The sequence below is a fragment of the Solanum lycopersicum genome, chromosome 1, assembly GCF_036512215.1.
Source record: "Solanum lycopersicum chromosome 1, SLM_r2.1".
In the NCBI taxonomy this organism is placed as follows: domain Eukaryota; kingdom Viridiplantae; phylum Streptophyta; class Magnoliopsida; order Solanales; family Solanaceae; genus Solanum; species Solanum lycopersicum.
Genome location: NC_090800.1, coordinates 7,806,637 through 7,818,909, shown reverse-complemented (window position 1 = coordinate 7,818,909; position 12,273 = coordinate 7,806,637).

The following is a 12,273-nucleotide window of genomic DNA, read 5'->3' as shown; positions in this document are numbered from 1 at the left end:
CTTCCAAATGCTCAGTAATCGACATGATCGATGATTTCTTACCTTACCAATTTATATTGTCGCACCCATGTTTTACAAAATAGGTTTTGCAACAACATGACATCTCTTTCTACTAAATAGAGAAGAGTCGCTACCTGACAAAAATGAGTGTTAGGAAACCATTTTATACTAAACAAATAAATTGATTAAAAAGGGTTATATACAATCAAATATTAGGCAAGTGTTCAAATTATCTAAAAAGTAAGGTGTTAGGCACCTTTCAAGGTCCATAAAAGTGGATCCAACCGAATCTTATAAATTATGTGGGGATATGTGATAAGCAAAAGGGATATTAATTTATTAAGCTAAGAATGACTACACAATTACATTAAAATTCACCCTACAAGCCACGAAAAGTTAATGCAAGTCGATAGATCCTTCAATCATCGATTACAATATCGACTTTCCACACTTATCATGACAACATCACCGATCTTAGGCGCTTATGGGAGCCTAGAATACACATGCACCACTAGAGTCTTCATAAGAACTCCAGGGCGAGGGCCATGGTGAACCCAAATTAATAATGAGAAGCTTTTAAATCATCAACAAAGACATCAGGACGGGCTGTTGATTGAATCGGTCAAATAGTATATAAAAACTTTATTTTAAAACATTAAACAAGTAAACATATTAAGCATGAATCCATAATTATTTAAATTAATACAAAACTAGGTGAGCAGATAATTGAATAAATTGACATGATTATTATTTAAGCAACAAGTACAAATAATGGTAACCAAAGGGGCATCAATCAATTAATTAAAGTAAGTTATGTGATAAAATAGGAAAGATTCTAGTGAAAGCAACTTAACAAAGATAGTAAAATGATTATTAATTAACAAAAAAATTAAAATAATAAGAACTATTCATTATTAAATTAAATAATCATGTGAGGCTAATACTATTTTAAAAAATTAATATTTATAAGAAGGCAATAATTAGTTTAGAAAATATATATAGAATTAAAAACAAAGATAGAAAAATTGTAAAGGTGAAAATGTAAATAAATCTACCCCAAACAAAGATGAATCATAATTATGAAAGAAAATGACTTCTAAGCTTAAAAAATACTTCAAATTTAAACCAATCATCTAGAGATTATAAAGAGGTTTCAAATGTTTGTTTCCTTATAGAGATAATATCACGATATTATTAATCATACTCTTCCACCTTAGAAACATTTTCATTTGAGATTGATCTTAGAACATAATAATAGTATTTAAAGGATAGTTGAAGATTGGATTTAAATACAAACACATAAATATATTTACATACAAATACACTATTCATTTAGAAAAATCTTTGGTGAGCAATACTCTAAAGGTCACATCATCTTGGTTAAAAATTTGGAACTAAACCAACAATTCCTTTTACTTTCCCACAGCTATAGGTTGGAAAATAGTAGTTTACCATATATCAAATCAAAAGCAACATGTCCAATTCAAGTGCTTAACAAGAATTGGACAATGGCTTTTATAACAAAAATGAGAACAACTTTAATAATTGAACATAAAAATTGAAAAAAGAAACATGTAGCACATAATGTTTCCCCAACCCAAATGATAGAAGCTCTTATTCTTAATATTACAAAAAATCTAGTTCACAAGATATTACAAACCCAGTAGTGAAATAGAAAAGACAATGATATTAAGACTAGTAGGCTTGACTAGACGATCCATGAGAAGTCACAACTCTTCAATGCCCCTGATATCGAACTAATGCCCTGTTCACACAAAAGAAATGTGCACGCACCCACAATAGCATAGAGCGGGAAACACTAATAAGCCCACTTCCATAACAGCCTTGTAAAGCACCACAAAATGTGAAGTACATATTTCACACCATAACATATTTTCTAGAACATTAAGAAATATTCTTAGCTACCACATTGAACAATTATTTTGTAAGTAGACTGAGAAGAGAACCCCAAAGGTATATTATGATAACCATGATTTCAAACAAACAAGAAAAAGAGAAACAAGCTTTGAAGTTAAATTATGAGTAAATCCTATGAACATGTATTCTAATGCACAAAGTTTCTGTAAACCTATCAAACCACATTAAAAATAAAAGGACATACCTGTTTGCTTCTACCAGAATGCTTAAAACATTCGAGTTTTCCTAAACACACATTTGACACACGAGAATGAAAAATACAACTGCCACATTAAGCATGAAGAGTACTTCGATAGAAACTAATCTATTAGGAAGTAACAATCTAGAAAACGCAACGATAACCAATGACACCACAGCAATACGAGCATCAATAGCCAAAATTTGTATACAACTAGCAACAAAGAACACGAGAACCTAGAAAAGACTATTCAGTTTATTAGTGTATCAAAGAAGAGACGTGTCCTCCGATCAAGAGGTTCTAGTTATTTTGTAATGGAGAAGTGAGTTCCAGTGTCTTTCACCAATGATCAATCATTGACAAGAAAAAGATGAAAGCATAAAGTAATACTCCCCCTGTCCCTATTTACTTGTCCATATTTCATTTTTTAGTTGTCGCTATTTACTTGTCCATTTTGACAAATTAAGAAAGACAAAAAATTTCCTATTATACCCTCAGTTAACCTTTTCGAAGACTTCCAAGTTTTAATTCATCATTTTTGAAACCATAATTAATAATGGTAAAATTATAACTTCACCATGCTAATTATTGATATCTTAATATGTGTATCATTTCTAAAGTGGACAACTAAATAGGGACAGAGGAAGTATATGGTAAGGAGGGTTGATCAGTCAATGTATAAAGATAAGGAAAGAAAATATTCTTCTCAATCATTAGCATATATTCGTGGGAGCATAAAAGGAGAAACATCAAGATATATGCAATTTCAAAAATCCTCTTGTCAAATGAAGTAAGTTATGCTACTAACCATGTCTTGATCCGCTAAGGAAGATGTAATTACCATAATTCAAATAAGCACTATCAATCAGACAAGTACAAAGATCTCCAGTTGCCCCATTTAGACATATGAATGTTGCGAATCAAATTTGAAGGAAGAGGAATTCTCATTGATCAAGTTAATGATTGAGAAAATTGTAGATATGATGGAAGTTGGCAAGAAAATCACATAAAGGAGTAAACATGATAATTGATCTTTGTTCCAATCAAAACAGGTTGAACAATATAAAAATATACCAACATTAAAGTATGAGTATATTTCCATTTGAAACAACTCCGATGCATCAACAGTAAACAAAACTAAAAATTTAAATCAGTTTTAGCAACTTGTTAATCATAAAGTTTTAATAGAGTATACCCACCCTATTCAAAAGTGGCTCAAACAATAATGATAGCCATGGATTATAATTACAACCTCTAATAAATCTTTAAAAATGAAAATAATAAAAATTAACAAAAGTAATTAGTTTATAAGAAAAGAAATCACCGGCATATCGTTTTGTATTCTCATTTGAAGTTGTCTTCGAATGAAGTTCCATGCTTGGATCTTCCACCGCAGCGAAGTTACAAAGGGATGCAGTGGCTCGCCGACGTCTGCTAGATGAGCTTTCTGGTGGATGTCCGATTCGCCGTCCAGATGAAGGTAACGGCGGCGTCAGGAGAGAGGGCGGCATTTGGTGGCCGCTCTCGGGTGGTCGGAGCAAGTGAGAAGAACGGGAGACACATGGAGCTGAAATTAGGGTAGGGAGAAACATTTTAGGGAAAAATGCAAATATGTCTCTCGACTATCATAAATGATATGTTACTACCCTCTATTATATGTTGTATATAATGAAAATTATATACAATGACAAACTACTAAATTAAATTTAATGTTTATAATTATATTTTAATTTAATTACGAAAAATTATATATAATGGCAAATTAATAAATTAAATTTAATATTATAATTACAATTTAATTTAATTGTGTCAGTTAGTAAGTTGTTTGTCAGTTGCCTCTTTCCCTCAAACTCTCGCTCCCTTTATCCCTCTTCCTCTCGATTTTATACAAACACAAATGCATAAAATATGTTTTTATTTGTATAAAGCAAGCAATATATATATATATATATATATATATATATATATATATATAAAATTCGAGAGAAAATTGTATATACACATGCAAATACATATATCTTCGTCATATACACTTATAATTATACAATACAAATATTCCAATTTTCTTTTGTCTTGCTTTCTTTCTCGTTTTATACATACACAAATTATACAATTGATTTGTATATAACTGTTTTCTTTTCTATATGTATAGCGCATTATACAATTGGTTTCTTTTTATATGTATAGTGACTTATACAATTGATTTCTTTGTTTATGTATAATGAATTCTACAAAAGAAAATGGATATGTATAGTAAAATATACATATTTATATTTGCTATGAAACACAATTATGCAAACTTTAATATAACGTACAAATATAAATTTGTGTTTGCTATATGTGAAAGTTTCTCTTATATATATCTTCGCGATCAATATTTTAGATTATATATACCCTTAAGATTAAAAGATTGGCACATGACAACATGTAAATAATTTACTTTATTTTATTTATTTATTTATCCAAAAAAAATAAAAATTCACTCATTTTTCATGCATCATCAAAATTAAAATAGTATGACGTTTAAAAATAAAAAGAATAATCTTTCATTTCCATTAAAAATTAAACTAAATGAAAAATATTTTTTGTATTCAATTTTCACTAGTATACGTATTCGCGCATTACGCGTATAATATTAAAGAAAAAGTGTTTAAATTATACATTACATTATGTTATATATTATACACTATAATACTTTCTTTCATCAGTTAGAGATTTGATATACAAGTTAAAATTGAAATTAAAATTTGAAATAATAAGGGGCACTAAACAATTTTAAAAATTCTTGACTGAGTTTATTTAATGCATATTATTTTTATTTTATATTTTATTTTAAATATTGTAACTCAAATGATAAATAAATTTTTTTGTGTGGCAAGTGATGGTCAAATCACATAATTTGTATTTTATTTATATTTAAAAATTAAAAATATGTAGTAGAAAAGGAAATAAAGACTCTCAATTTTGAGTTTTATTTGGTGGAGAATTCTTCAATCTGCGATAAAGTGTACTTCTCGCAAGATCAAAATTCTAATTTTATAATGTAGATAAAAATAATACGAATTCAGAAAGAAAACCAAAAGATGAATCAGTTGAAAATGCATTTTAAATTCATTTCGTAATAACACAAATGTGAAACTGAGAACAAATAAACGGTTTGCATTCTTATTTTTTTGGTAAAACTTAAAAGATCTTCTTTCATTAATAAAAATTATTTTTTTTTGTAAATTGAAGCCCTAAAATTTTTTTTAAAAAATCAATAAATGCAAAATGATACAAAAATTGGGGGGGGGGGGGGGGGGGGAGGAAATTCTATTTATATGATTACAAAGCAGGGAGTTAATATATTCTATTGTCACTCAATTTTGAGTTGTTTACTTAGAAAGTCACTCAATTTTATGTTGTTTACTTATAAAGTCACTCAAGTTTGTTTTATAACTCAAAAGTCATTAAACTATTGATGTTTAACTTACAAAGTCATCCAATTATTTACATTTCACTTATAAAGTCACTCAATCAATTTAAATAAATTTTTCATGAAAGTTTATTTTAAAGTATTTTTAAAGAAATAATAAGATACCAATTTTAATTATTTTAGTGCCCGCTCCAACTATTTAATTATAATTTTTCTAAAAAGAATTTACAGTAACAACTGCACCCCCCCCCCCCCCAAAAAAAAAAAACTTGATTCTATTAATTGTAAAACTAGAAATAAATTGTTAAAAGATTAGTAACAAAGAAAAATTAGAATTGATAAGAATTAATTAATTATTTTTTGTATTTTCATAAAATTTAATGAAAGAAAGTTATTTAAATTGATTAAGTGACTTTCTAAGTGGAATATGAATAGTTGGATGACTTTCTAAGTGAAACACCAATAGTTGAGTGACTTTTGAGTTAAAAAACAAAGTTGAGTAACTTTCTAAATAAACAACCCAAAGTTGAGCAACTTTCTAAATAAACTATTCAAAGTTGAGTGACCATATAAGATATTATCTCCAAAGCGGGTGGAAGTTACAATACTTTGGAATTGGCAGTTTTGTTTTCTATAATAATTGATAGTTTTTCTGTGATCTAAAATTTAAAGGATCTTACAATTTTATTTATTTCTTACTTTAAAAAATAAAAGCCAACGTGTGACAAATTCGATTTCTTTTAATTATGAAGTTTCATTAAAATGTATTTCAAAAGTATCGAAAACTGCACATTTCGAAAGTATTTAGAAACTGCAAATTTACATTTTAATTGTGTTCAAAAAAGATTTTAGGAAATATATAAACAAACATGATAATATTTAATTAGTTGTTGACAAATTATAGCCACAAATACATGGAATAAAACTATATATTCTAATTATTATTCTATTTACAAAAAGTTATAAGTAAAAAAATAATTTAAATATTATTTCCATGTAGAATAAGTTATTTTTTAAAATTATCAATTAAAGCAGATTTAAAATTTAAATTTTTAATACAAAAAAATGAAGAAACTTTATAGTGTTGACATGTATTACTTTTTACTTCTCATTTTATATATAGATAGATCGGAAAATTTTTATAATGATGAGGCATATATATCATGTGACGGATAAAATTTGTATGAGGCTCCACTTATATTTTGCCAAGTGGATCTCATTTAATAAAATGGTCCAAACCATCATTTCTTTCTCTTCCCTTATAAAGTTCGAAAAATGGCCTAAAATACCCTTGAAGTATCAGCAATGGTATAAAATTATCCCTCATCCACCTACTGGCTCCAAAATACCCTTCTCATCCACCTATTGGCTCCAAAATACCCTTCTCATCCACCTTTGGGTTTAAAATTAACCACTTATTCAATGATTTTAAATTTTAACTATTTAAATGTTTTTTTAAAACACGACGCTCAACTATTTGTTATAATTTAACTAATTAATATAACTTATAAACCAATCTACTACCCACCCATTACTAATTAACCAAACCCAATTAATAAACCCGCTTCATTACTAATGCACAACAAGACAGCTACTACAAATGAGTGTTTATAAAAATTTGAGGCGAAAATGTCTATAGAAATATATGTCCTTAATCAAAATAATAATTCAAGTGTCTAAAAGAATTACCGATAAACTTAAAAGTTTAACTATGTTCATCTTAATTATTCATTCGCCTCAATTATGTGATGTTATTTAATACATAACTTTTTTAAAAAAAATATTATATTAAAGTTTAATATTTAAAACAAATAATAAATATTTACAAAATTATATTCAAAAGTTCATGAATTATTTCGAGAGGTGCTACTTCTTTACATTTAATCATAAATTTTTTAATTCAAGCTTGAAACAAAAATCCTATTGAAAGTGTCCTAAGTAAGCAGCTCAACCTAAATTTAATTAGGGTTTCAATTGGGACTCAATAATTTTGTATGTCATTTTCAGGAATCGGTATTTTCGTCATGCTTTAGTAGTGTTTAGGGTGATTTTGATATTGGAAATGGTTTGTTAATTGAGTGGAGCTTAGTTAGTAAGGGTCGCTAGTGGGTTGGTTTATAAATAATATTATTAAATTAAATTATATCCAATAGTTTAGCGCTAAGTATTTTAAAAAATATTTAAATAGTTTAAATTTGAAACCGTTAAATAAGTGGTCAATTTTGAACCCAAAGGTGGATGACAATGGTATTTTGTAGCTAATAGGTGGGTGAAAAGGGTATTTTAGAGCTAGTAGGTGGATAGAGGATAATTTTGTGCCATTTTCAATACTTCGAGAATATTTTGAGCCCTTTTCCGTATAAAGTTTTTTCCCTCTCTCTTACTTTTTACTCTTTTTTGTTTGGTTTCCTTTCTAACCATTGTTCTAAATTTTGCATTTCTAGTCTTTAATAATTTTTCAGTTTGTTTCTAACATTGTGATGTTATTTTTCCATTTTGATATTGATTATTTAAAATGCTTAAAATAGTTCTATAAAATTATTTTTTCATTTACGGATTAAAATATAATTAATTGCACTTGTTTAATTTTATTATAAGAATTAATTCTTTTTGAAATTGTAAATAAAATTTATAAAGATCAAAGAAAAATAAATGTGTAAATTTGTAAAACAAATATTTTATTTATGATTTCTTAAGAATTTTGTAAAAATAAATATAAACTATTATCATGCATGAGGTACGCCAACTCATACTTGTTGTTGAAAAGGTTTGGAAACAATATGATCATTGATGGACAAAACTTCAACCTTAAAATGGGTTTACAATTGAATTGAAATTTCAAATTCAAAATGATTTATTGTTATTAAAAGGGGTTGAGAAAATATTAGCGTTGTTGATAGACAAAGCTTCAACCTTTAAAGTGGGTCAACAATCAAAGATAAATTCAAGCTCAAATCAATTTGTTATTGTTGAAAGGGAATAAATATTTTTAAAATAGAAGATGTACAAAACACCGAATAACTTAAATGAAGATGAAGTTTTTTTTTTTGTCAGTAAGAGAGAGTACTTTTAGTAAACAAGTCATCTTCTTTCTTGAAAGATGAGTTGTTGATTTCATGGCTATGGTGGGTTGAGAACAATAGAGGGATGATTTTTTGATGAAAATGAAAAGTAGATCTTGGCACCACCCACTTTGTTGTGAGTCGGGTAGATTTTTAATTATTTAATAATAAATAAATTGGATAAATCATTTAGATGAAGACACATGTTCATATGTTAGCTTCAAGAATATACACAATCCAAAAGAATGAAGGTAAAGGTACATAGAACCTTAAAGTATAACAAATTGTAGTGGCATATCATTTATGAAGTTCGAGAGTATATTTGTCCATTTTCTCTTTATTTTATTTTACTCCAAATGACCCAATGTCTTTTTTGAACTAAAATAACATAAAATGAATTAGTTAAAAATAAAATAAGGTAATAATTTTATTTGGAAATGAGAATTTTTGACTCATTAAATAAGAATAAGGGAAAATACACAAGTACTCCCTCCCCCAACCTATGCCCGAAATTCCGGAGACATACTTATACTATACTAAGGTCCTATTACCCCCCTGAACTTATTTTATAAATAATTTTCTACCCTTTTTCGGTATATGTGACACTATCTTGTGGGCCTATCACATGTTGATTTTCTTTTAAACTAGTGTCACATAGGTCGAAAAGGGATAGAAAATTATTTATAAAATAAGTTCAGGGGGTAATAGGACCTTAGTATAGTAAAAGTGTATCTCTGAGAATCCGGACATATGTTGGAGGTACTTATGCATTTTCCCTAACAATAATGACATTTTAAATCAAAGTATTGATCACATAGATATTTTTAACAAGCCCATAAATTGTGGACTTTTTTTTTTCATTTCACATAATTTTAGGGCACTTTTTTTCATTTTGTTTTATTACTATTAGTAGTTTCTGGGCACACACTTTGCGTATGCAACCCATATTAATGGGTATATTATTCAGAATTTTTTTTTATTAAGTAATACGATTTGAGTTCTTTTTTTGTAAAATGTGTTTAATTGAAGTTTCTTCTTTGTCTCACTACTAATTGTGACACTCCAATTTCATAACCTCCAAGTAAATGCATCGAAATAATAATATGAGAAGTTAATAAAGTAAACTCTATTTATAAGTCAAAACATGAGTTCGTAAAGCAAAAGAAAAAAGATAACAACTATTAAAATTAGCTAACTAGTAAAACATCCTAACATAATTACTAAAAACATCTATATTTTAAAAGAAATTATTAAAAATTATCGAAATGTCAATATTTTAACAAATGAAGTGAATCATAATATAAATCATCTACCTTTCTTTTATTTCTCAAATTGGCGGTCCCACTTTTTTACTCAAATATGGCGGAATGAAAACAAATAAAAGATTCCACTACCCATTTTCTCTCCAATTTTTTTAGCAAAATTGTATCCTTTCTCTCTCTCTTTCTTTCTCTCTCGTGATTTCTTAAGTTATTTCATATCTTCAAGTAACTTAAATCTTGCTTTTTAAAAATCAAAGTCCTCCATTTTTAACGAAATCTCTGAAATAATTCAGAAGATTTTCAACTTTTGTGAATCGAATTCGATTGATTTGCGATTATATCCATTAAGGAAGAAATTTTGAAATAATTGATCAGGATTTCGAAAGTGAATTTAACTATTTTCGTTGAAGTTTGAGATTGTCAATGAAATATAGAAAATATCATATTTTCATTAACTTTTGATTCCTTAATTCATTTGGAAGTGATTCCAAAAAGGCTATTAAAAAGTTATTCAAAAATGGATTTGTATCATTTTATACGTTGGATCTTCACCTGAATAGTTGCATAAGTTACTATTCAAATAATGGGTTCAAAGGTCAAATGATTATTGCAGTATTCAATTTAAGAATTTTAGGGTAATATCTCATCCAAGAAACTTTGTTGGACGACATCAACAACTTTAGTTATCTCTTCAATGAATTAAAGTATTTTGCATCTTTCTCACATGCAGATAATTAAAAAGGGATGAAAGTATAGAATCATCAATCATATTTCAAAATAATCTGTTTGGCATACAAACAGTAAATAATTAAATTGTTTTGATTTTGTTGTATATTGAATTCTTGGAATACAAATTAATTTAAAATCCTATTAGTAGATTTTCAATAAATTAGACATTGAATATAATATTCTTGTGGAATACTTAACAAAATAAATAAATACATTTGTCATGAAATACATTTTTTTTAATTACAAATTTTGATGTTACTATAATTGTAAATCTGTACATTTTGATTAATGGAATACAAATATTGTTGGAATTTTAAGAAAGAATATATGTTTTTGAAAAGTATACAAATCAATGTTGTATCCTTTCAAATGAACATGAGTTTACATAAATATTTAGATACAAATATGCTTCTTAAATAACTACAAATTCATTTGATATACCTATAAGAATGAATACAAACTAATAAATAAATACAAATGCCATTATATAAACTCAAATATGAAAATCATAATGAATACAAATTCACATATCATATATATCGGAATGAATACAATCAATTACTTTATGAGAATTTTAAGTGACATGTTCTTTTTTTAAAAGTATTTATCCCATGATTTTCTCCTTTTTGTTATTAAATAAATGTAATATTTCAAATCAAACAAATACAAACTGCATAAATTAGAAGAATAACAAATTAAAATAATGAGATTTTTAATAAATATTGAAAATGTTGATAACAGGTATCATTAAATATTAAAATATAGACATTTTGAAAATTTTCTTTAAATTTTTCCGATAGTATTAAAAGTTTTTTTTTGGTAGAAAAGTGTTAATTGATCAAAAGATTGCAAGAGATTAATTCACTGCAAACCGTAGTGCAATATTAATATTTTTTCAACTAAAAGCTTGATAGGAGATTATTTTCTTTTTGTATAAAAAATTATTTGATATTTACTTTGACATAAAGGGAAAAAAATCTTTCAACTTTTTTACATTACCTTTTGAATCTCCTCATAATTACAATGAAGTCTTCAAGATATTATATTAGATTTTTATCCACAAGCACTTAAACTAATTAACTTAATTATAAATATTTAAAATAAGGTGTAACAAGTCTTATTATTTATATTTTGAAAATCATAATATTTATGAATATAACTACTATTTTTATATTAAATTTTATTATATCTTCATATATAATGTATTCACCATTAATTATCAATGTTATAGGTTTTATATTCTTCCTCTTCTTTTTTTAAAAAAAAAGAGAGTATACATTCTATCACGTTCATTCATAAAGATGAAAGTTAATCTACATGTAAATTTAAAAGTATAAAGAACATCTTCCTTTTTGTTTTTGTTTCTATAGTGAATTCTGAAACAAAACTAACATAAAAAATAGTCTATATTTGAGCATGCAAAATAAAATATGAAATTAAGACAAGTTGCTAACAAAGCAACAACTCAATTTTATAAAGAGAGAGTAAAAAATTATTATAACTTTAATTACTACAAATAAGTATAAAATAAACACACCAAGCTCTAATGCATCAACAAATAAATATACTTGTGACTATACAAGGCATCTCATATCTTTCACCGCAAATTATGACACTATTTCACAAGTTTAAAGCTCCGACACAAGAATTCTAGGAATAATAAATGAAAGTTTTTCTTGATAATGTTAA